Source organism: Dromiciops gliroides, chromosome 5 (genome assembly GCF_019393635.1).
Source record: "Dromiciops gliroides isolate mDroGli1 chromosome 5, mDroGli1.pri, whole genome shotgun sequence".
Classification (NCBI taxonomy): Eukaryota; Metazoa; Chordata; class Mammalia; order Microbiotheria; family Microbiotheriidae; genus Dromiciops; species Dromiciops gliroides.
The window spans coordinates 43,920,722-43,947,174 of NC_057865.1; the positions used below are offsets into that span (position 1 = coordinate 43,920,722).

Sequence of the window (26,453 nt, forward strand, 5' to 3'; positions counted from 1 at the left end):
TGACATTAGCTGTTTAAACTGTTTTTTTAAAATTCCCTTTTTGTGTTTTTAAGCCCTGAATCTAATTTCCACAACTCCAGGGCAGCCATTATCTGACAGTGAACTGGTCCTATGTGGGAGCCTCAACATACATTCCTGCTATCATTTGAAAGAAAAAGGACATGACAGCCTATCCTTTTGTCTGGATCCTGCCCAAATTGATTTGGCAGGAGAGCTTGAGGTTTATTTTTCTAAAGGATTTGCTAATGGTCAACAAATAGAATGCACCTATTCCATTTAAAAGAGAGAAATGTAAAACTCTGCATTTCAGTTTTGAAAAAAAATCAATTAATTGCACATGTCAAGTATCGAGGAAGCCTGGCTTTAAAGCAGTTTGTGCCACAAAGACTCTGATATTCCTGTTGACCAAAACCCTGATAAAGGAACAACTACATATGGAACACGGCTGCTGAAAAAGTTGACATAATCTGGATCCATTGTTCTCCAAATGGTAAGGCACACTTGGAATGCTGTGCTCAATATCAGATATTGTATTTTAAGAGAGATACTGAGAAAGCAGAAAGTATCTAGAGGACATTCGGGATAGTGATGGTTTTAGAAACTGTCTTGAATTTAGAATGGTTGAAGGACTTACAGATATTTAACTTAGAACACTAAAGGAAGACCTTTAGTGGACTCCATGAGGTTGCTGTGGTTCAGAGGTAAGAGCACTGGAGCTGAAGTGGCAATAGATAGATAGGTTTGGATGTGGGCTCTAGCATTGATGTGCTGGGTCAATCTTAGACAAGTAACTTAATTGCTCTGGGCATCAGTTTGGTTGTTTGTTTTTTATCTGAAAACTGAGGGAGCTACACTAATATATACACATGTGTATACACATACACATACACAAGTGTGTGCACGCATGTGAGTATATGTGTGTGTATGTATGTGTGTGTGTGTGTATATATATATATATATAGTGTGTGTGTGTGTGTATCAGTATCACATATTCTCTCTCTCAAATTCCCTTCTAGCCTCAAATCCTCTAATCTTGTATCTGTCTTAAAATATTTGAAGAGCTGCCATATGAAAGAAGCTACTAATGTGTTGCTCCAGAAGGTATACTAATGGGTAAGAATGAGAGGGAGGCAAAATTTGGCTTTTTTATATAACATAGCTGTCTTGTTCATGGGGAGACAAGAATAGACATCTATAGCATCTTTTCTCTACCCCTAACCCTTACCCAAGGGAGACTTTAATACCTGTCAGGAAGAAAAGCAGGAGGGCAAGATGCTGACCACTTTGCTCTCCTCAGAAAGGGGTGGGGTGCTAGGCTGGAATTATATCTGTCTGTTGCCTTAAATATTATTTTTCTAGGGGAAGTGACTGTTAGATTCAAACTAAACTACTGATTGCTATTACTCAATGGGAAAGGTGGGGGGCAGGAGGCTAAGCTTTATATCTAAGGCCTGACCCTTTCCCCACCAAATGACAGTTCCCCAATGAATTTACATAGCAAATAGCAAAAACAAAAACAAACTCATTTATCTAAGTCAATAGCAAAAGAGATATTTAAAAAATATATAGATGAGAATATATACTAGACATTACAGAGTGAAGGAGCCCTCCCATTTGTAGTAAGATAGCTCAGCTCAACCAAGAGAGGGAATTCTAGATCTTACCCAAGAGGAAATTCCCAGAAGTCTCTAGAGTAGTAAACTGGAGATAGCACATGATAGAGACTGCCAGCTTCTCTCATGTTGGCTTCTTCCCAGAGTCCTTCTCTCCCTTCAGTGACCTAAAGAGAGGTTGAAATGACTCTCTTTTTCTCTTGAAGCTGGAAGGTAAAAGAACCCAGGATCTCTCTTCTCTCCCATTCTCACTAACTCTGGCCCACCCAAATTGATTGAGTAATCAATCTCCACAAATAAGGGAAAAGTCCCATACAACTGGCCCTTTGAGCTAAGGGTTACATTAATAAAGAAAAAAATCCTAAGGATTATAACTGTCCAAAATAAAATGTAGCATCTGGGGTGAAAAAAAGTCTTCAGTGTGAATCCTACCTCTAATACTAGTAGTTGGGTGACCACCTTTCGGTGGAACGCTGGGCTATTTGATCTCTAAGATCCCTTCCAACACTAAGATTCTATGAGCTAGCCAATTCTTAACACACAAGTATATATAGCTGTTACATTAAAGCTGAATTACAGTTTCAGATATCTCTATATCATTGCTAGTTTTATGAGCCCCTTTGCCTTTATATTTTCCCCAAACATAACCTATGATAATTTTTCTTAATTTATAGCTATAGGGAAATTATAAGAAATAAATACTCATTTTTATTAGTGGCTATGAACATCCTAAAATCAGTCAGTCAAATCTATCTTTTGTCTATCTGTATCATCTATCTCTATCTATACATATACACAGATTAAATTCATTTGTAATCCATATGTGTTCATGCACAGATCTGTTTTATGTGGATAAGTGTACACACACATGAAAAGATGTCAGATCCATTGTTCTTATTTATTGGCTTGAATAGTTTTGATATAGTTTTTAGTGTAAAAATTGCTGGGGGGAAGGGAAAATATTTTGAACAGCAGTGACTTTGCAACTCCACATATGAAAGTGTGTTCTCTTTTCCCCTACGAATTCCTCTTGCTCATGAACCCATGTGTTTTTAGTGAGTTGAGGGATAATCTTTCATTTGTATGGGACAGCATAATCAACTGTCATAAAAATTACTGAGAAATCTCAAAGGAGCTGTAGGTAGTGGGAGATGTGTAAATCATATAGTTGTCAACTTTTTCCATTTTTATCAGAGTCTACTCTATTTCAGCGGAAAGCAATGTGGTTTTTCTTTATTTCATTATTATTTTTTTAATTCCAGAGTTCCTTCGTTATAAATTTTAAAATATGAGCAGGCTTGAAAATGGGTTATGAGGAGAAAGCTTCAGCGTAAACAAAAGGAAGATGGAGTAGCATTCTTGTCAGTCAAGCAGTGAGAACTCAGCACAAACAAATCTACATAGCATCTACACATAGAAACACTGGCTGACTTGGAAGTCTTTCTCATTAGCTTAAAGGGCATTTAGGAGATTTAAAAAATCATTTTCGAGGATATACATATACATATATAGAGTATGTACACACACATATATACATATATATATATATATATATATTTAAATTTGTTATGCATTTTACTTTGTGGCTGGTTTCCACATAATTGCCCATCCCCTTGTAGAACTCTAATTGCTGGGAATTCAGCACAAAAGGTTAAGGAAATCAGGATCATGTGTTGGCAATGATATTTGTATTTTCTTTGAAAGTCCAGGCTTTGGTTTGAAGACTTCCTTCCTCACCCTCCACCTCAGTGAAGTTTGAACAACCTTGTAAAATAGAATGGTCAATGATGGATTTCATTCTTTTCAGTCACACTAAGGAAAACCAACAACAACCAATCAAACCCAACTATTAAAGCTCATGGAGCTATTATGAAAACAAACTGTATGGAGGTATACTCTAAATTTGGGAGTCCTTCCTTCAGAAGTAGTTTTTGGGGAAAAACTGGTGTTCTCTTTCCTTTTTAAAAAAATAGGCTCAAATTAATTTTTACCGAGTGATGCAAAATGGAAAATGGACAGTTGCTTCTAGGCACTTTGCTTCCTTCCTTCAGCCTCCTGCCCTTGTTATCTTGCTGCAGTGTGTTTCTGGCATCCACTAGCAAGGTAACTATGGACCACTTTTCCATAAACAGTAGCATTTGTCATCAGGTGAGAATAAAATTCTCTTTCACCTCAAGGAAGATGGCTAAACTGTAAATACGTCTTCCTTCTCCTTCTGTCATAAGATGAATAGATGATCCTGAAATCCATGAATTCATATCAGTGACTGCTTAGCATTGCTGTTATATTTTTTTTACCCTTTAGCTAGACGAATGAATACTTAAGAGCATCTAATTTCCTTTTAATCAACAGAGCTCTTCAAAACAATAGGCTAGTTCCTTTGAAATAACTGTCACCTATGAATTTTCCAGTTAGGACATCTCATAAAGCCCCCATATGTTAAAAAAATTCTATACATTTCTATCATGGATATAAAACCTTGATTCCATACACATCTGCTAATGGCTAAACCATCCTTTTAAATTTTTTTCTTGATGGAAGGGAGTAATGGAGGTAGAGGTAGGGAAGGGGGGATGCTTTTTGGACAATAGGCATGTAGAATATTGACAATAACAGGACATCTTGTTCCGTATTTTGTTTTAGCATGTGGGGGGAATAATAATTGTATTCAGACTTTAAATGGCTTGGGTTACGCAGTTCAGAGCACAAGCACCTGCAGCAAATTAATTTGTTGTAGCACATTAATTATCTCATAGCTTCTATTTAGGCTGCAGCTGTTGCTATTATGTTAATAATATTTTTTATCACCACTGTATACAACAGGTTATGGCAATAATAGAAATATCTCTTTGGGTGTGGGGGGGGAGGGATTTTTTTCCTTTCCTGATTTCAATTTTTCAGTGTGAGTAGAGAAAACTGAAATTTAGGCAAACAAGTCCCGAAGTGCCTTCTAATTTTCTATTTCTTAACTGATTTGTAAGAGAATGGGCAACTGAAATTAGAAAAGAATAAGCCCACATAAAGATGGCGCGTGCAGAATTTGTGAAAGCGAAAAAGAAGAAGAAGAAAAAGAAAAAGAAGCCCACGAAACACCGCAGTGCTGGGGTGGTGAGTGTTCAGATGGGGGCGGGGAAAATGCTGCAGTTTTCATGAAATAATAAGGTGGGGGAAAAAAAGGCATACAAAGAGTAGGTTTTTCATTGTTTGTAAAATATAAACACAGATGAATTCTGTCTTTGGTTTGTTCATGCTTTTCACTCTGCACAGCAGGGATGTTCTTAAGAAGTTGCCCTCTGCGAAATTTCACTAAATGGGAACCGTGGACCCTGCATGATGTGATTATAATCACACCAGCCACTCCTTTTACATAATTTTTTGTTTAAGATCCAGTAAGACTCCTTGTTTTTAAAATATAGAGACAAATAGCCATATAGATATGTGTATATGTCGATTAGACTATGTGGTTTTTGTGTCCCTACAGCCAAGTGTGAGCTGAGACTAAAACCAGTGATATCTCATCTACAAATCTCAATGGACTCAAAAAACAATATGAAAATTTTTAGCTGACAAGAACATGTCTGCTGCCTGCAGTCACTGCAATAGCTCACCATGTTGCCTACTAACCGAAAGATCAAAAATTATCGATTTCATGGCGCTGCGTGCTCGGGATAGAAAGGCTACTTTAAAATTTGCATTGTTTAAGAAATGAATTAAAAGAAAAGGATCATGTTTTTGGAACACTTTGGAATCTAAAAATGGCTTGATGTTTTAATCTTATCAATGATTTACTATAATTCTATTATTTTGGGCAGCTGGAGTCCAGAAATGATTTTTTTCGATGAATTTAGGATTTTGCCGCAGTATACATCTGCAGTCCCAGAATCCTCCGGTAAGATAATCCTTCTTGCGATGGGGAAACGCCTTTAACCTTTTCGTGAATGAAAAATCTGCAACCATTTTGAAATAAAAAGGGGGCCAGAATCATGATTTCTAAGGGATGGGTTGATGTTTATCTTGCACTTTAGAAATACTCAAAGATCCTCACCGTTTTGTGTTTTGTATATCTAAGGTGATGTGTCCATTGCTCATCCTCTACTTTCAATGGTGGTCATAAATATTTACTTGTTGGGTCTGACTAGGACTGTTGTTTCAGTCTGCTGAAGAACTAGAGGCATGAAGCAATGAAATGTGCTGTGTTTTCTTTGTATGATTATAGAGCTGCCATTGCTATTGCCGCCATTACTGCTATCCCAGTTACCATCACCACCACTGGGATTCTATCTCGCTACACTGAAGACCAAACACAAGTTTTCACAGTAACTCTCCATTGAATTTGTCCAGTGGATTCTTAGATTACTTCTGTGTATGAGTGTAGTCAACGGTCTAGTTTGATAAAGGGTATTTACAACTACTTAGTCTGCTCAGCTGGAAATAAATGAAAAGATTAAACTGAGCCCTGAGATGATGTATTGCAAATCAAAAGTCGCAATCCATACATAGCCCACTTGGTGATATGTTCAATGAAAAGCTTATCCTGATGGTTGCCTAATGTTTTCAGGTTTGCAATAAAGCAAGGACAAGGGCAGTTTCAACAAGGAAACTTGGCCTTCTATTCCATGGAGGCTCAAATGTTTATTGGCAAAGCCAGTATATGGTTTTACTTTTGCATTTTATCTTAGTAGCGGTCTTCATTTAGTTAAGAGTTGGAGTGCTGCCCATAGGTAAGGACAAGGTGACTTCTGCAGTTGAAGACATAGGAGAGAGGGCAGTCATGCCTTGGCTGTTGTTGCTATTGATTTCTGACCTGCTAATTCTTGCCCCTGTAAGTCTGACTAAATACTGGATATATTATGCATACATATGTCGATACAATGTGAGGTATACAATGTGAGGAATGAGATAGGATATTTATTGCTATGGGATTTAACTGTCCAAACTCAAAACAGGCCTTTTGCTCATAATGTTGGCTGAATTAATGTTTGTTTCTTTTATTTACAAAACAATCTGGTTACTCACTTGCCTACTGGTGATTAAAAGACATGTTTTAGTAACAGAAAGCTTTACACTCATGTTTCACTATAACTACAGCTTGATAAGCCAATAATCAGATATTACGATGAGTAATGCCTCCATAGTGAAATCAGCTGGAGACATTTTTGGTTTCTATAAACACACCCTGAAATTCAGAACTTAACGGCTGCTGAAGATGCACAAATTGAATTAATTTATGTCAGATACAAGGAACTGGCTCTAGAATAGAGTAAATAGTGAGTAAAAATGAGAGTCATGTGTATTTCTGAAACAATTGTCCACAGCCAATAGTAATAACATTTTAATATCACTTATTTGACTGACTGATCTTAGATTTTGACCTCTAATATTTCCTCTACCATGATAACAATATCTATCTTCATTTCACATGTTATTCATCTCATATATTCAAGGAAATAATTGGAACCACTACTGTCAAATTCAGCTAGCTTGTTTTACTGTGATCATGAACAATGGTTCTTTCATAATTGGTGTTTGATTGAGATAAATAATCACTTACTTTGTCACTGCAATGTTTCTGATTTGTATTAACAATCAGCATTTATTTAGGCTCAAAAATTGAAGATCATATTCCTGCAGTTGGATTAAAATACTCAAATTGCAGAAGCAGACCATCCATTTGTGTACCTCTTTGGAGAACAAAGTGTAAGTGTGTGAATTTTTTAGCTTTTAAATGTCATTAAAAGGAAAGAAAGCCATCTCTTTCAATGTAATAGCTTGCTGCACTTAGAAATGACAAACAGGTGAAGGGCTTGATTTGTTAAAAAATCGTTTGGTATTTTTTCAGTAGTTTTGAAAATGTACATGATTCAAGCAAATTAATCATAATATTTATATTTAGCCTGAGACATAGGATGAAAAATTTGAGAACAGGATGTTTGATTTGTCTTAAATTGTCAGGAACTTTGCTACTTTAAAAAAAATTTAAAGGAGAGCTATATTTCATTTTGCTCCACTGGAATTATGACCAATGAAGTTTATTTCAACCTATGATTTATGCTTATTTGTTCTTTAGCATATGTGATATTATAAGTAAAATCTATAGAACTCTCAGCAGTCATACATACAAACAGGGAGAAAATTGTTCTAAGCAAGGGATTTAAGTCATTATCTGAATATCATCTTTGTAGTTAGGTTTTCTCCACTGCAGAAACATACATATATTTGTCTGAATAGTATTTGATATAAAAAAAGAGAATGTAGCAAAATTGTCTTTAGTGCAGTCACAAAATAGATCTGTTTAAGGAACAAATCAGCTCTGAAATACTCTGAAATTACAAAAACTGTACCATGAATTCATCCTGAAAAAGTGAATAACTAGATTTCTAATGTACTACCTATGTGCAAAGGCCCATTGTTTGTGAGTGCATTAATTAAAGCTTTGCATTCTATATAGCCACTAATATAACTTTTGTTGTTGTCTTTGCATTCTCTTCTTTGTGTTTTAGATGGGAAAAAAGATCAAGACAAAAAATTATGAAAAGTCATTCTATCATATGATCCAGCTTTGACAAATACTGACATTGTTAGATTACTAATGGATCTCCATTTTTCCCCTTGGAAATGCCCCTAATTTCAGCCTGTCAAAACAAATTACAGAAGATAGGTCTTTTGGAGGGGGTGTGTGTGTGTGTGAGGGGATTAGTAGATTTTGTTTGAAAATAAGTAGAGATTGCATATTAGAAGGGGATATTTATAAACCACATACTTGAACTTCTTAGACAAAAGGCACTACAAAAATGCACACACACACACACACAAATCCCTAAACCCACAAATAAAGCCATAGACACGACAATGCATTTCTCAGCACAGTTGAACTAAAGTAAAAACCAGAATTTCTTGAATGATTATCAGGAAAGCAAATGCAATAAAAAGAATATCTTAAGTTAGTCCACAGCCCTATTTTTTTTTACACCTCCATCAATAGTAGGCACTCAATAAAGACATATTGAACTTGAACGTCTTGATTATTTAAACAATAATTCATAGTTCTATAGTAGGAATGGAAAGTGGTCATTTTGAAGGAGTACTTCACCAAGCTATACATATCTGAAAAATAAGAATACTTGTCTTATCCAATCTGGGTTCAAGAGGCTGAAAGATAAAATGCTTTCCCCTCTTTCTTATAGATAGCTGGTAGTCTATGGGAACAGAATATTGTATTATATTCTGTATTATATGTTAGACATGATGCCCCATGGGTTTGACTTAAAAGTTTTTTTGGCATTTTTGTTGAAAGGGAGGGTTCTTTAGGGGATGGTATTGGAAAATAACAGTAGTATAGAAAACAGCACCAATAAACCATTATAAAAAGAATTAAGATCTTATAGAATCTGCTTCAGGATGAAGGATCCTCTACAGGAATTTTCCAAGATAGTCATAATTTTGTTAGGGAATATTATATATATGCACATATATAATTACATCATTTATATATAACAATAATTACATGTGTATATACATCTACATATATATGTAGTAATTACATTAAATTGTGTTTGGACAATCACTTGGAAAACTAGATCAGTACGGGCATCCCAAATGATACTTCAGACCAATTTTTTTTTAAATTCTTTGGGGGTTGAATTATCTATTTTGGTTGTCTACATCTATACATTTCCCCAAAGGGGAAAGTTCTCCTTTGCTTTGTGCTGTGGCCAAATACCCTAAATCACACCTGAAGGACCCAGATAGAGAAGCCAGTTGTCTCTGAAAAAATGTTAGCAACGTCTTGAGATGCTGATGCCCACCTGCCTGGCTTGGCCAAGCGGGGAGGGGGCGTGAGGCCCCAGCCTTTCTTTGTCCAGATATGCAGCTCCTGCCTTCCGAGCCCCAGGGGAGGGAAGGAGGAACCCAACTTCCCTCCAACCACCTTCCCAGGGCAGGTAGAAGCCGCCTTCCTCACCCCTGCCTGGCCTGCGGTGAAGGCTAGCTGAGGTTTGTGCGCACAGATGGCGGGATGCTGGCTCAGGACGTAGGGGACGAATTCAGCCTGGACACCCCCTTTCCCAGCCTCCTTGGAGCCCGAAGTGCTGCCCTCGGATGCTCCTTCCCCTGGTGCACCGCGTTAGGATTCACTAGGGGAGGAAACGGGGGAGCAAGGCCGGGCTGGCGGCTGCGGAGCCTGGAAGCTCCGGGATAAGGCAAGAGGGGCATCGGGGGTCGGGTTGGAAACACGTCCTCCGCTTTCTGTCCAACCTGGCATCCCAGGCCCAAGGCGAACAGAAGCAGCCGGGGATGGGCTTGGGGCACGCACCCGTACTGGCCAAACCTGGCTCCCTTGGCACGGCGAGAGCTGAAGCAGCAGGGTGCGGGCCGGAGCCCGGAGCCCAGATCCCGGAGCCAGCCCCTCGCGCCCCGCAAGAGCTCCTAGAACAAAGTCTCTCTGCTCACTCCTAGCTACCCAAACAAATTGTTTTTCCCCCATCCAACAGTTCGGCGGGCTGGAGCGAGGTGGTGTGGTGGAAAGTGCACTTTAGGGAAGTCAGGTCCCGCTCTGCAAAGAAATAGAAGAGGTTCGCCTGTGGGACTTGAGAGATGGGGTGGGGGCGCGGGGAAAAGTGACGGATGCTAAGCAGTTCTCTTCGGAGAAATTTCTGATTGGATAGCAAGGAAGGAAGGAAGGAAGGAAGGAAGGAAAGAAAGAAAGAAAGAAAGAAAGAAAGAAAGAAAGAAAGAAAGAAAGAAAGAAAGAAAGAAAGAAAGAAAGAAAGAGAGAGAAAGAGAGAGAGAAAGAGAGAGAGAAAGAAAAAAAGAGAGAGAGAGAAAGAGAGAAAGGAAGAGAGAAAGGAAGGAAGGAAAAGGGAAGAACGGAAGAAAGACGTAAAAGGAGACGAAGACAAGAATAAAGGAAGGACTAAAGAAAAAGAAAGCAAGCTTAAAAGGAGACGAAGATAGGAATAAAGGAAGTTTAAAAGGAGAGGAAGACTGAAAAAGGGAGAGGAAGAGAGAAAGGAAAAGGAAGCATAAAAGGAGAGGAAGATAGGAATAAAGGAAGGTAGAAAGTTGAAAAGGAGAGGAAGACGGGAATAAAGGGAGAGGATGATAGGAATAAAGGAAGGGAGAAAGGAAGGAAAAGAAAGAGAGTGGTAGCGGTCCTCCAGGCATTACCGAGAGCGCAGGAGTGATGGAGTTGCCCGCGAGCCACCTCGCTGGCATCCCCGCCTCCCGGCCTCCCGAGCGCTCCGGCTGCTAAACTTCTTAGAACAGCTGGGGGGGGGGGGGTCGGCGCTAGCGGGACCCCCAAGGGGCGCCGCCTGGGGCCGGGGCCGGAGCCCTCCTCCTGCTTCCCAGATTTTTCCCTCTCGCGCCCCCCGGGCTCCTCGGGACGGGGCGCGGGGCGTGCGTCGCGTGCTCGACTCCGGCACCGGGCGCGCCCTGGGTCCCCGGTGCTAAAGTAGTAGTTTCCCCTCCCCGGAACCCCGGGGGCGCGGAGTCCCCGGCGGGCCCCGCAGGGCCCGAGCCTCCCGCTCCCATTGGGTGGAAGGCCGGAGGCTGGAGGGCTTATTTATTTATTTCTCCTTAAAGTTAGACCTTGCTCGGAAAAGGGGGCGGGCCGGGGCCAGGAAGGCCGGACGGGGCGGGGGGCAGCTGGGGAGGGTATTAGGTTTCCATTGTGTGCCGGGGTCCGCGCGGGTTGGGGGGGGGCAGGGAAGGGGAAAGAGAAGGCGAAGGGGGGGGGGGGACGCAGTCACGCCACCGCTGCCCCTTTAAGGCCGCCCTCCCCCTGCTCCCCCTCCCCCTCCTCCCAGGAACTAGTCTCGGGCTCCCACCTCGGGAAGAGGAGGCTCCAGGCCTCATCACACCCCCGCCCCTTCCCCAGATCATTGCACCCCCACGCTGTGGGCTACGCTTCGCGGGGTCGCGGCCTCCGCCACCTTCTTCCGCCGCCACCCGGGGCTGGGGGTGTGGGCCAGCGGCGAGACGGCCGTCCCCGGCCCCCGCGGGCGTCCTCGGCGCTAGCACTTCTGGGCCGGCTCCTCCGGCGGCGGAGGCTGCCGCGGCAGGGCGCGGGGACTATTTTCCCCTTCTCTGGTCCCCGCCCCTCCCCCTCCCCCGCTCCCTCCCCCGCGCAGTGGAACGTTCCGCGCGGCGCCGGCGGCTGCTGCGGCCTCGGCGGCAGGATACAGCGGGGTCCTGCGCTCCGTATAAGAGCTCCTTGTGCGGCGCCATTTTAAGCCTCTCGGTCCGTGGCAGGAGGAGGATCCCGCGGAAGGGAGCCGGCGGAGGCGGAAGGCGGAGGGCGCTGGCGCTGAGGGCGGCTCTTGGCGGTGTTGAGCGAGCGGAGCGGAGCGCGGCGGGGCAGCAGCCGGACACCGGAGGCGAGAGGACCCCGGCGGCGGGCGGCGGCCGTTCCCTCGAGGTGCTTGGGCGCTCGCTCGCTCGCTCTCCGGAGCGAAACTTCCTCGGAGGCGCGAGCCCCGAGTGGGAGGGAGGGAGGGAAGGAAGGAGGGAGGGACGGGCGGGCGGTGGGGCGGGGTGGGGTGGCTGGCGGGCCCGGCCCGGCTCGGCCCGGCTCGGGAGGTTGCAGTGGGCCCGGCCCAGGCAGGGGACGCATGGATGGGGCTGCCCGCCTCAAGGGAGGGGGGCCGAGGGGCCGCGGCCGGCCGGGGGGGCCCGTTGGGAGCTAGGACGGAGCCCCCCGGCCGATCGGGACCGGGGCCGGGTCGGGGGCGGTCAGCCTCCCCTCGCTGGTGCGCCAGGCGCGCCATGGAGAGGGGGAAGGGGCAGGGGCTTTTAGAGAAGGGGAACACAACACAGCATGGGGGGCAGGGGCTTCTAGAGAAGAGGGGCACAGCGTAGGGGCAGGGGCTTGAGGAGGGGGCGCGCTATGGGGGGGAAGGGGCGCACCACGGCAGGGGGTAGGGTAGCCAAGTAGGGGACGGTGCGGGGCTGTCTGTCGGTGGAGTACTTTGTGGGGTGGGGGCTGCAGCCTCTGGATCCAGCCTCAGCCCTTGCAGTGCACGGTGGGGAAGGTGGAGGTTCCACTCTTCTAGAAGGGAAAGCTACATAGTTCTGAGGACGGCGTACTTTTCAGTCCAGTTTTAGGGGTTCCTATTTGCTTGCAGTCGGTGGGGAAGGGAGACAGCCTAGTTCCCCTGGCTAGCCTTGGGATGTGAGTTTCGGGTCTGGATTTCCTTTACAGGACCGAGAGGAGATTTTTGTTTTATTTTATTTCTTTAAAGAATAATATCCTCTGTGGTCTTTAACTACTATGTGGATTTGAGCAGCACTCCTACCGGAGATGGAGATGCTTTTTCTGCTACATCTGGCACTGGAAGATGAAAATCAAGCAACTTTAAATCTGAGCCAAACTCAGAAACAGCCGAGATTTATTTAGGGTTTGTTTTCTTGGGGACTACGCGACTGGTTTAAATCAGCCAGAATCTGATATCTATCTACTATCAGGGTTCGTGACTATATTTTGTTTCTTCGCTGATTTAGGGACTTCTTTTATGGCCTTATAGTAACTCTAAACTTTTAAAGCTGTTTGTGTTGAGTTGAATTTCTTTTTCTTTTTCTGCTACTAAATTGACCAAGTGAAACTTGATACAAGGCAACTTCTTTTCAATGTTTTGTCTAGGGTAGAGACTCTGTTTCGAAAGGGATTTGGGAAGGAAGTTCCCACATTTTCTATGTATCAACTATATACTTAACATTTTTTTCTCCAGCTCGAAGCGCTTCGCATTTCTGTGTAATGGTTTTCTTCTTTCTTGGAATATGCATTGTTCCCTACTTTGTATTTTACAGACATCTGTCTCCCCTCCCCCAAAGTATGTGAGTGGTGCATGGAGTGAGAGCCTCGCTGCTGGTATGCGGAGGTCGGCAAAAGGAAATCTAGGAGTGGTTTTAGTGAACTAAGAGCTTTGTAGACTAGACATAAACTTGGGTACTCGAGGGTTTCTTTGAGACAAGTTTTAGTCAAAAGCAATGAGTTTCCAGATTTAGTTCAGTGAAGCTATTTTTTATATGTATGCTTATTATTGGAGTTGCAGTCAGTCTTTGATAAGGTTGGATGACTTCAGGTGTCTTCGTGTACTTCACCGAAAAAGCTTATTGGTTATCGTGTGATGGCAGCAATGTTATGATGCAGTCTTCCTGGTTGCTTGAATTAAGGAATTAATTATATTTGTACTTGAGTCAGACCTAATTTTTACTTTAGAATAACAAATCTGTTGATTTCAAGGAGAACTTGCCACCCAAAGGTTCAGTGACTGGCATGTCCATTCCTGTTTCTTTGAAACTTAGACCAAGATTTCTTAATTTTTGCGCGTATCATGGACCCCTTTTGCAGTTTGATGAAGCCTACGGATCCCTTTTCAGAATGTTTTTTAATGCATAAAATATGCACGATGACACAGGAAACTAGTTATTGAAATATGGTTATCAGAATACTACCAAAAGAAAAAAATTTTCAGACCTGAGGTTAAGAATCTCTGCATTAGACCATTTATTTCTGAGAGGTGATCGATTTGTGCCCATATTTGGAACTTTTAGTCTTGATCTGATATTATCTTATACAGTGATGCAGAATAAAGTTCCAAAGTATTGCAGTAGTCTCACTAAAGAACTTTTAAAAGTTTGAAGTTAAATGTATTTTGTGAAATTTAAATGTATACGCTACTTAAATCTGAACGTTTTGAAAATAAATTTAAGATTTGAAATCCTCATGAAGGACCCAAACTAAAAACTATCTAAAGGCCAGACCAGTCATTTTGATGGTTTGAAGACCAACTCAGATTCTTAATTAAGGGACTAATAAGGTTCAACAAGGCAGTTATTAATATTTGGGACCCTGTAGTATATAGATAAATATTTTGTATAAAGTTGATTTTTTTTAAAAGAGTGATTTCACGGTTGTGAGAACTCTTTACAGATTGCAACCCTTCTGTATACAGTCTATGGGTTGCTATTGCTTCCCTCCTCTTCCACCTCCCCCATTACCTGGTCATTTTCTGGTGCTGTGACTCCCAAGAATGAACATTTTGCCTTAGCCTTTCCTACTTCTCGTCCTCCATATCACAGTGAGGTATTTAGTGGGGCTTAAGTGGAAGCTACCAACATGAATCTATTAAGGTTTACATTGTAGTTCCTCTTCTCACTTCACCTTTTGGTTTTGTTCTTTGTGCTTGGGAATGCCTCTAGTTGGCTTAACATATACTAACTGTGTTTTAGGACTTAATTCCACAAGCATTGAACATATATTATGTGTAAAACATGTGCATATAGCTTGGGATTTTTGATGGCAGTGTCCCTGTCCTCCAGGAGCTTACATTGGGCTAGGGACATAGTAGAAATATATCCTTCATAATATACAATTAGGATTTTGTAAAGCACTGTCTTTATGAAGTATCTACCTTATTAGGTTGTTAATGGTACTTAATATCATTTTTACATGGTAAAAAACTCGAAGTTCAGAGAGAGGTCCAAAGTTGCATGGGTGTCAGAACCCCAATTGAAACCAGGTTTCTCTTGACTTAAAATCCAAGACTATATACCTAAAAGTCCAAGACATTTCTACTATTTGGAGCTGCTTCTCTGAACCTTGATTCACTTCTGCCCCTTCCCCCTACTCCCAATACTTTGAGGTGATAAATCTTCTAAACCCTTTTCTTAGACAAGATCATAATGTTTTGTATTTGGGTGTGTCATCCCCATGAGACTGTACCTTCCTTGATAGCACCAATTGTTGTATTTTTGTGTTTTTTTTCCCCTAGTACCTGCCACTTATTGGTACTTAATATTTTTGATGAATGAATATTTTGTTGAAATTGTTTGAACCCAGCTTAGTAATGGGAATAATAAACTACAGCAGGGAGAAATAATGGGACCTCCCCAAACATCCATGCTCCTGCCTACAACCCCTTGGTGATTTAAGGTAAATAGGAAGCTAGGAGGTAGATAAAAGGTTGGGAGTAGAAGGCTAGAGATACCAAATTTGTACGGGTTTGAGAATTAAAAATATTTGAGAATGATCATTATTATGTAGTTGGCAAATAGTGAGTTTAAAGCCCCAAAACAGGATAGCCTAATAATTAAAGAATAGCTTTGGGCACTTAGGCTACATTTAGAAATATAAATGTATATTTGAATTTTTTTGAACACCAATCAAGGCATATTGAAATCCAGTAACACATTTGTTAAAATCTGTCATATTCCATCAGTATGTTTTAAAGATAGTCACTTGTTGCTAGTATTCAGTAAATGAGTAAAATTAAATTTGTGCTTTGTGTATTTGACTAGAGAAGGGAGAAGACTGCTGTAGTCACAAGCAAACCAGCCCAAGCTAAATACCTTAATGAATTGCATTTTAGATTAAGTATAAACTTGATTAAAATGTGGACACCCCCCCAAAAAAAAAGCCTTTTGTTGGAAGACAAAAATTGGCGTTATCAGGTTTGAGTAACGTTCTACAATAACTAATAGCAAATTACTGTATCTAATAAAAAAAGTCACTTGTAACAAGATATGATTGTATTATAGAAGTCATGTAACACTTAATAAAATACTAGCCACCTGTCTTACAGCAGACAACTGTAACAGTTTTTAAATTCAGTTGTATTTACATACTTGTTTTGCTGAAATCTCTTGGCTGCCTTCTAATCTTGTAGGTGCAAATATGGGCAAAATAACTAGTTATGAATTATTTGCTTAAACAACTTTCTAGTCCTTTGTATTTCCATCAATGGGAGGGGATTGATCTGAAAGACTATTTTAATTTTTTTAATTATTCAGTGTTTGAATTCTGAGAACAAATTAACTGAGCTGGAATACATTTATCTAATACTTTGTTTTGAACAAAGCTTTTTCTTAGTGGAGACCTGCAGAAGTGATTTTTAAAGCTTTGCCCTCACCCCCCAACAGAAAAGCTTTATGAAATTGAGAACAGGCATCATATTTGTCACTGCATTTAGGAATATGGATGTTCTATTACAAAAGAAATTTTTTGTTGCTTACCAGGTCAGACTGCATTACAGTTTGTATAGTCCTGGGAGACTTAATACCATTTCATCTGTCAATCTTCGTTTTACTGTTTGTCCTCATCCTTTAAGAAGAGGGGGGAAATGTTGGGAGGTTAATTTTTTTAGAACCATAGTCTCTTATGTATAGAAATTTCAGTGTTATCTTTTAAGCATATTGTCATATTTATTTCAAGTAGGCTAACTGTATTATGTTGGGGGTTTTATGGCCCCATGTGAGGGCCCTTGTCCCTTTCTCTCATTCAGGTTGCTGTAAAGTTGAGAGTATTGTGTTTATTGGTCAATGTGGGTGCCCTCCAGTGGCCAGAATAATATCTCTTTCTAAGAAGGTAGGTATTGAATAACCTGGTTTGTCATGAACCTTTGTACCATTGAGGTCCTATCAACAAACTAAATTGAAAATATACTCACTTAAAATCTTACTTTAAGTGTTTTAATTTGTATCCTGTGGCAGTAGCTGTTACTTTTCCTTACACCAAAATGTGAAACACTTCCTACTCTACATATTTCCATGTATGAGTTCATGATATCTCAGGTGTTAAGATTCATTTAGACACTATCAGTATTGCTTCTCTAGAATCAGTGTTTGGGAAAAGAAGGTCTGAGTAGGTAAGAATTAGGAAGTTTTTGCTCAGATTATTCAGTAGAATAGACAACTCTACTTTGGTATATCTTAGTCTTCACTCTAAATCCAATATGTTAGGTAAGAAAAAGCATGTAAAATGTTTGAATGAAATATATATTTCATACTAAGATATTCTCAAAAGCTAATAGGTCATTTTATATAAAAGTACGTTAGGATGCTCAACACAATTACAAACTTAAAAGATCCAATAAAATTACATTTGACTAAAAAAAATTCCAATGCATGTTGAGAAGTAGGCAGAATATCCAAAGCTAGTCAAGACAGTATGAATAAACTATGGTACCTCAGTTGCCAATACTGTGAGAAATGATAGTTTGTGCTTGTTTTATTTTGACTATATTTAGGCTTTATTTTCTTTTGACTGCACTACTACATTTATATTCCTAAATGTAACATAAGTGCCTGTACCCCCTTAAAAGTATCTAGTTTTCCTGGGTCAGATTTCATGTGGCTTCTGTTAAACATTTTATTTTTGTAAACTGTTTTCAAAACATAATCATTAGCTAGTAAAATGAAAGGTTTGTTTAAATTAACCTGCTTTGGGGATTAGAAATGTATCAAATGGGGGCAGCTAGGTGGCGAAGTACATAAAGCACCAGCCCTGGATTCAGGAGTACCTGAGTTCAAATATGGCCTCAGACACTTGCCACTTACTAGCTGTGTGACCCTGGGCAAGTCACTTAACCCCCATTGCCCCCGCAAAAAAAAAAAAAAGAAGAAGAAAGAAATGTAGCAAACTTTTACATTATCAAGTAATTTAACAGCAAAGTCTAGATTTGTGGAGAGTCTTAAATTTAAACTATGCCTAAGTACAGACCCATTGAAAATGCTTTTTGAAGTGTGTACCACTGCTTTACTTAGTGCTCCTTATGGTGGATTTTAGCCCCCTTTGACTTATTTTATTGGGGGACCATACCTATGAAAAATAGTATAGCAACATCTGGTGAAGTGTTTCTAAGGAACAGGTAGTTTGAAATTAGTGTAACAGTGATTTTATGTAAGCTGTGCTTCTAAATAATACCTTATATTTAAAGGGCTTTCCTTATAATGACTTTATATTGTTTCCCTTCAACAAATGAAGAAACAGATTCAGCAGGGAGATTACATGTCCAAGATTTGTTATTTAACAGTGGAGACTGAAATTCAAGTCTTCAGATTCCAAATCCTATTCCACTAAATTTAACATTAAGTGCTTACTGTGTGCTAGGCGTTAGAAATACTCTGAAAATAATGAAATAGTTCCTACTTTTAAGAAGTTTATATTCTCTTAGAAAGAATCCTATTCTGAGTTACTGGGGTCCAGTATTGAACATTTAATAGACATAGACCCTGTCCTATATACCTTTTAAGATTTTTTTGAGGATAATTGGTCAAAGGTAACTTCTAACATCGGCTTAAGTTTTGTTGTTGTTCAGTCCTTTTCAGTCGTGTCCCCCACTCTCCATGACCTTATTCAGGGTTTGTATGGCAAAGATATTGGAGTGGTTTGCCATTTCTTTCTCCACTTTATTTTACAGATGAGGAAACTGAGATCATCAGGGTTAAGTGACTTGCGCAAGGTCACACAAGTACTCAGTAGCTAGGGCCAGATTCGAACTCAGTAAGATAAGCCTTCCCGACTTTAGACTTGGCTTTATTTCACCAGTACTCAGTGATCTAGAGACTGTCCCTTCCCCCCTAAGGAGTCCTTGAGCCCTTTTCACAAGGGTCCTTGAGGTCAAAAAGTATTTTCATAATAATACCAAGATATGTTCATTTCTATACAGTAAATAATGAGATAACCTAGATAAACAAAAGTTCTTTGTGGTTCTCAGGAATTTTTAAGTGTAAAGAATCTTGAGACCAGAAAGTTTGAAAACTGGTGTTTTATGATTACTGTGATGTATGATTAGTAGGGTCTTCATTGTATAAACATGTATTATCTATAAATCCTACTTGAACAATTTGACAATAATGTGTGTCCATATATAAGGTTTGACTACAACAATAAGACTGTTTTACAAACCATGCCAAATAGCTTATTATTTCTGCATAGGCATAGTCAGTAGTTATGTGCTAATGCTGATTTAGTGTCTTTTTTTTTTTCAGCATAATTTTTGTGTGTGTAGAAAGAATAAGAAGGCAGAGTTAAGATGATGGATGTGGGAATGTTATAAGTAAGAGAGAACAATTGTTGACCGACTTAAAATCTAGGTTCATAATGAATATAAAGTGATCATTTTGATATTTTCTTTAGGTTTATATGTGGTGGCCTAGGAAGGTAGGTGGAAAGGGAGGTAAATTAAATCCTTTTTTCACTAGTCATATTTTTAAAAGGCTGTGTGGTCTAGTGGCTACAGAGCCATCCTTGAAACCAAATAGACCTTAGTTAAAATCCTGCCTCTGCCACAAACTGGTTGTGTGACTATAGGGCATTTCTAAGCCTGTAAGTTGCAGAGGTGCTGACCTGTGTTGGTGGAGGGAATTATCTCATGTGATGTCCTAATTGGAATGAAATCACAGGTTTGGTTCCTATAGCTAGCTATTCATTAAAATTCAAACAATTGAATTATTATGTCTTTTGAGTTGTAGAAAAGGAGACTCCTAAACTAGTGTGTAAAATGTAGGAAAAAATTGTAGAAAACATTCTAAAATTATGCTTTATTGCTTTTTTGTACAGCCTTTGAAGAAATAATGCTCCCACGTTGAGTTTTAGTCCATAATTTGTGGCTGGCCTATGTAAACCAAAATGTTTACTATTGTAGCAATTGTGTGCTATAGGAATAGGAATTGTACTTGTGATTACATTGGTGTAGGGGACTCTGATAAGAAAACTTATACTAATTCATGTCTGCATCTTCTCCTTAGCATAAAGTCTTAGTTCACCCTGTACACTGAGAGAATGTCTTTAAACCCCATCTTAACTGGCTTTGAAGCGGGCTCTGCTACTTCACATTCTAAAATGAAGTTTCTTAAAATTTGTGTGCTGAACCTTAATTATAAAAACTTGGTACAAATGGCTTTGTACTTGAATTGAGCTTCAATTAAGTCCTTCTAAAATGTATTAACATTACTTGTTGAAGACTTAGATGTCTTCAGGATAATTTATTATAAAGTGGTTTTCCTAAACAGCAGGAGCTGTTCAATCAGTAAATATTTGTTTTTATATACATCATAGTACTACTTTGCTTCTCCGCTGTGGCAGTCTTTTTGCATGGTAGTATAGTTCCGTGACAAATTACCTTGATCTAATGATATAGATTCATCAGAATATAATTTACTGCTTGATTGAAAGGCAAGGCAGATTCTAACTTGGTTTGGAACTTGGTTGTGGCCATCCAGCGCTTTCTTTTGAACCTATTTTAAAACCCCATTTACATTCCCAACATATTTTCTAAAAACAAATTCAAGACTATATATGAACTACTGGAATGAAGAGCTATACATATATTTATGTTTATCTTTTTAATCTCAGAATTCCAATAAATCATTAAGCTTGCAAATATTTTACACTAGTCCTAAGATTTGTCATGGATCCTACCAATATTTACCAAGACTATTCCCTTCTTAATTTCTCCTCCCCCCCCCCCCAATTTGTTTTTCCTTCTTTAAAATTTAAGGGGAGGCTAGGTGGCGCAGTGGATAAAGCACTGGCCCTGGATTCAGGACTACCTGAGTTCAAATCCAGCCTCAGACACTTGACATTTACTAGCTGTGTGACCCTGGGCAAGTCACTTAACCCCCATTGCCCCATAAAAAAAAACCACAAAAAACAAAAAAAACCCCTAAAATTTAAGAAATCAATAATAGAAACAATATTACCAGAAACTATTTTTATGCTTTGTTTCTCAGGTATCTTTGTCAACACTACTTTACCTGCCAATCATTTTGCTAACCAAAGATGGGTTTAATAAGGATTGGAGCTGGAAGGGACCATAAAGGTGAAATGTCGGCTATATAGTGTCCCATAGCAGAGTGTCAAACACCACAAAATGGCCCAAATGCTTCAAAGTGAAGCCCAAACCAGATTAAAATTTAATTGGGGAATATTTAACCATAATAACAATAATATAAACATAGATTAATGATATATTTTAAAACTATGTGGCCCACAGGGATCCTTATTTATGGTTTAGTGCCCCCTGTTTCTATTTGAATTTGACTCCACTGGCCTAGGGTACTTCTGTGTGGCAACCCATTACAGTATTTTAAAAATATAACCAATTATGCACTTTATTTTTTCTGGGTCTAATATGTACCAGGTGCAGTGGTACTTTAAGAATTATTTGTAAACTACCAAACTCTTTTTCTTCTGCATTAGTAAAGCCACAGTATACTGAGTGTACTACATAAATTGACATCTTCTCCTCTTCCCCCCCCCCCCATTTCTAATTGAAAGCTTAAGATAAGTATAAGGTGTTGGAAAGCTTAGGCTCACTTCTTACCTTACTTTTAAGCACACTTCCCCCCCCCCCCCTTTATTTTTTTAAGGTGTGTCTGGGTAAGAATTCCTACTAAGGAAAGTAATAAGTGGACAAGTTGCTTTCATTTTAATTTCCATTTCTCTTCCAAAAGCCACTAAGAATAACAGATAACTGATAAAGTAATAAGATACATTTCATAGACTTTAGATAACTATCTTCAAAAGTTTCCAGAGTTAAGCTATCTATTTCATTGAATTTAGTGAGCCTGTTTGCTATGATATTAATGATACCACTTTTGTATTTTAGGAAATAGTGTGACAATATCATAACTTTACCTCTTCACAAAATAGTAGCAGCTCTTTTGAAAATAAAAATGTACCTTTGTTACATATTTTTCATGATCTACACTGCCCTTTCTGATCACAAGAACACAAAATATAAGTACTGCTGCTTAGGATTATTTGCTAACCCTAGGGCACATGGGTTGTTTTATTACATAAGATTGTGGGACAATGTCATTGATTACCAGCTTTTGTTAGATGAAACTACCTTAACTTAATCTTGTAGTAATAATTTGTGTATTCTATGCTTAACAAATCATAAAAGCTTTGTATTGGAATTGAGCATTAAAATTTTTTGAGAAACAAATTTGATATACCTTAAAGGTAAATTTATTTCGAGAGATCCATGAATCCCCAAATCGTAGCCTCACAAGATTTTAGAACTAGACATAATTTTAGAGATCATTTAGTCTACTTGCCTCATTTTCATACATCCCAAAGCTGAAGTCCAGAGCTATGAAGTCATTTACCCAAAGTCTTCTAGTTAGTGGCAAATCTGAGACTAGAAACCAGGTCTCCTGATTGCACTATTATTTTTTATATCTTCTATGCTGCTTAGAGACTTCTAATTTTTAACAGTTAGCCAGTGTTTAAGCCTTTCAAGAGGATTATTTAGTCCTATACTACTATACCTGGAGTTCGGCATGATTTTTTAAAAGTTTACATAAGGGGTAATATTTGATGGAACCTTCGGCTTGCTTTTTTTTTTTTTAACGTCTTGAGCATAGTAAGTAGTGTCTAAAATAATGCTTTCAAGATATAGACCAAGAAGTAACCATCACACTGGTTTTGGTAAAAATTCTTCCCAATTTAATTTGTGGAGGAATAATTTCACAGAATTTTGGAGTTGTAAAAAGGCTTTGATAACCCAGTATTTATAAGATACTATCCTGCAGCAGAAGGACTGGAGAAAGACTTCATTTGCCAAAAGTATGAACAATTTTTAGATAGAAAAATCATAATGCCAAAGTTCAGTCATTTGGGAAAGACAGCATTTAAGTTTTAGCTGAGATGACCTTAAATATCAACTTAGTAAATCTCTACAAAATGATTGGGAAAGAAGGAGTTGGTAGAACTTTTATCTTTCTGTAACCCTTTCTATGTATTTTAATGTTTTTCTCTTTTTAAAAGTTGGTTTAAATATTTTCAGATGAATAGGTAGCATGAAATTATTTAAAACCTAACGTGATTAACCTTTTATTTAAGGCTCAAACTCGCCTACTTCTAAAAAAAGATTTAAGATTTACATATTAATATAATTTTAAGAGTAAAATTGGAAAAAGTACCAGATGGAAGCAGCTTTAGGGGGTTTTAAATGCATTTTAATTGGTATATATTAAATTATTTACATTTCACAATGTAGCCTTCTTCCACCCTTCCCAGAAATTTATTCCTTATAAGTGAGAATAAAAAAGAGGGGGGAGACTCAGTTAAACAAAGTTAACTGTTCCCCATTTATAGTCTCTCTTGCAAAGAATGGGTGGGGTGACTTCTCAAAAGCCCTTTGCAGCTAAAAATGGAAGGAAATGTTTATTAAACACCTATATGTCATGCACTGTGTTGCTTAGCATGTTACAAATAATTTCTCATTTGGTCTTTATAACAACCCTGGAAAATTGGTGTTATTGTTATCCCCATTTTTAAGACATTGTTTAAGTGACTTTCCCAGGATCATACAGATAGTATCTGAGGCCAAATTTTAACTTGGGTCTTCCTTTCAGGCTTAACAATCTATCCACTGCACCACTTACCTACCCCTAAGCTTAGTCATTATTATTTCATAGCGTTCAGCTTTGATCTTCCTGTTATCATCAATGTGTGCTTTGTTTTTCTAGTTTTGCTGGTTTACTTTGTTTTCCCATGTTTTTCTTGAGTCATTGTTTTTTGTTTATTTTGTCTTGTCTTAACAGCACAGCAGTATTCCATTATGTTCATGGATCACAACTTCTTTAGCTGTTTCTCAATTGATGGGCATCTTTGTTTCTAGTACTTCTCTACTATAGAAAGTACAGTTGTAGTTTCATATTAGGGCTAATTAAAAAATAGAGAAAACAAATATAGTTAGTCATAGAATTACAGCAAATTTTGAGAGGCATGTGGGCACAGTAACATTATCAACTTGTGGCCCTTGGTCATTTATTCAAATCCTTGATTATCTGTTCTATATGTCTATCGTTTGAGAGGCATGCAGTATTATTGCATAATGGCTAGAGCTGGTCTGGAAGATCAGAAATCAGAAGTCCTGCTTCTGGCAAGTCCCTTGATTTCTCTGGGTAACTCTCAGGTTGTAAGTTGCAGAACAGGTACTGACCTGCATTGGGAGAGGAACGAACCTTTCGAGGAGCTCCTGATAACAGTGAAATCACAAGTTCAGTACCTGTCTTCATGCCTATGATCTCAAAAATGCAATTTCACACTCCCTTATGGTTTTCCTTGTGTGCCTAATGAAATTAAGTCAAAGGCTAATTTCAGTGTCTCTACCTTAAAGCAATCATCATTATTTTATTTTCTACCTTGTGCTTTTTAAAAAATGAATTTGACTTTTAAAACTTAATGACATTCAGTCATAGAAATAGTTTGTTTTATCAGATTTTGTTTCATAAAAGGTGACTATAAGTGAATAAAATTTGATCCATAAAGCATACCCTAAAATTAGGAGTGATTTATTTGTAAGTCATAATGTATATATTTTTAGGTTTTGGAAAATACTCTTTTTTTTTTTAAGCTTTGAATGGTGATTTCCCCTCCCTATGCCTTTCTGCCTTCCTCTCATATACAAAAAGCCACAATAATGCAACTAAGTTATTTAACTTTTCATGATTCTTTGCCTGGTAGTTCAAAATATTTAACTTATGATATTTTCCAAAGTTTAAAAGAGCCTTAAAGTTTAATGAAATTGAAGGAATTACATTCTTCAAACAAAAGCTCTATTTCTGGGCAATAAACTTGAGGGCAGGAACCAATTTCCCTTTTTCTTTTTCTCTCCAGCATGTAGCACAATGTCTGGGACAAGGTAAGTGCTTAAAAAAGACTTGCTGATTGATATTTTAGATCATTCTAAAAGTTATTTGCATTTTTATGATTAGATATATTATTGCTATATAAACCAAATTATAGCAACATGGCACCTTCTGGCAGTTATCAGAATAAGGATTCAGTGTATCAAAGTGTATGTGTGTGCCTCACCTATATATATATATATATATATATATATATATATATATATATATAATATAGGTGAGGCAGTTGGGGTTAAGTGACTTGCCTAGGGTCACACAGCTAGTGTTAAGTGTCCGAGGCTGGATTTGAACTCGGGTCCTCCTGACTCCAGGGCCAGTGGTCTATCCACTGCGCCACCTAGCTGCCCCGGTATATATTTTGATAACTATTATCACTGTATATTGTTAGAGGGGTTGGTTAGACACTTTACAGTAGAGCTAAAGGTGCCCTGAAAATGAAGACAACCTGAGAACTGAGCTGGAACCAAGGTCTGGTTGGACTGCTAGGGTGAGAAGTCACTTATTCCAGGGTCCTGAGCAAGATAAAGGACTGTACAGAAAGTGCCTTTGGAGGGTAAGAAGCAGTCCTCCAAAGTGTTTCATATACTTAATTGGCCTATGTAAGCCTTGTAAGCAGTCACATTTAAATTCAAATACAGTTAGAATAGGTGAGCTAATTGAAGAAGAGTCACATACTTTAAAATAGTTCTTGAGGTCCTAGTGGTCTCTTGGGTAACTCATTACCTAGTATCTGTTAAGGCCTTTTCCTAAGGGAGCTAGCCATCCGGAAATCAACTGTAGTATTATCTCCGGCATCAAGCACCATGAGGAATGATAGCTAAAACAAGTGTTTTGTAGATTTGATTCCTTGAATTGGATGTAAATTTAGTTATTACTTTTCCTAGAAACTGAAAGAGTAATTTAAGGAGTAGGGACAACAGAATAATCTGGTAGTTAAACCCTGGGGGGGGGGGGGGCGGCTAGGTGGTGCAGTGGTTAAAGCACCGGCCCTGGATTCAGGAGGACCTGGGTTCAAGTCCGGCCTCAGACACTTGACACTCGCTAGCTGTGTGACCCTGGGCAAGTCACTTAACCCCCATTGCCTGCAAAAACCAAAAACAAAACCCTGTGCCTTTTACTTCTTGTTACAGTATTTCACGGATAAGGCCATCTCTTTATATGTAATTAATAGAGGTACCGCCACAAGTTTTTTACTTTGTAGCACAAAGTAAGCTTCTCTGGGAAGGAATGGACTCTCGAGAATCTTTCATTCATCACATGCAAAGTACCATTTATGTGGTGTAGAAACTAAATGTTTGAGTTTCTGAAAAGCTTAAAATACAAAGAATTAGGGAGTTGCTAGTCTTACTTCTTAGGTAGAATAGAAGATTCATTAAACAGGGGTAACTAATTGTT

General features: G+C 39.1%; 1 protein-coding gene across 2 annotated transcripts in view; it reads left to right on the forward strand.

Moving 5' to 3' along the window:
* The first annotated feature begins 11,896 nt into the window (after positions 1–11,896).
* Positions 11,897–26,453, forward strand: part of CTNNB1 (catenin beta 1) — a 42,607-nt gene continuing 28,050 nt past the window's right edge. For both annotated transcript variants that reach the window (XM_043966004.1, XM_043966005.1), the window contains exon 1: positions 11,897–12,030. The gene's annotated coding sequence lies outside the window, so the exon portion shown is untranslated. The remainder of the gene's footprint in view (positions 12,031–26,453) is intronic.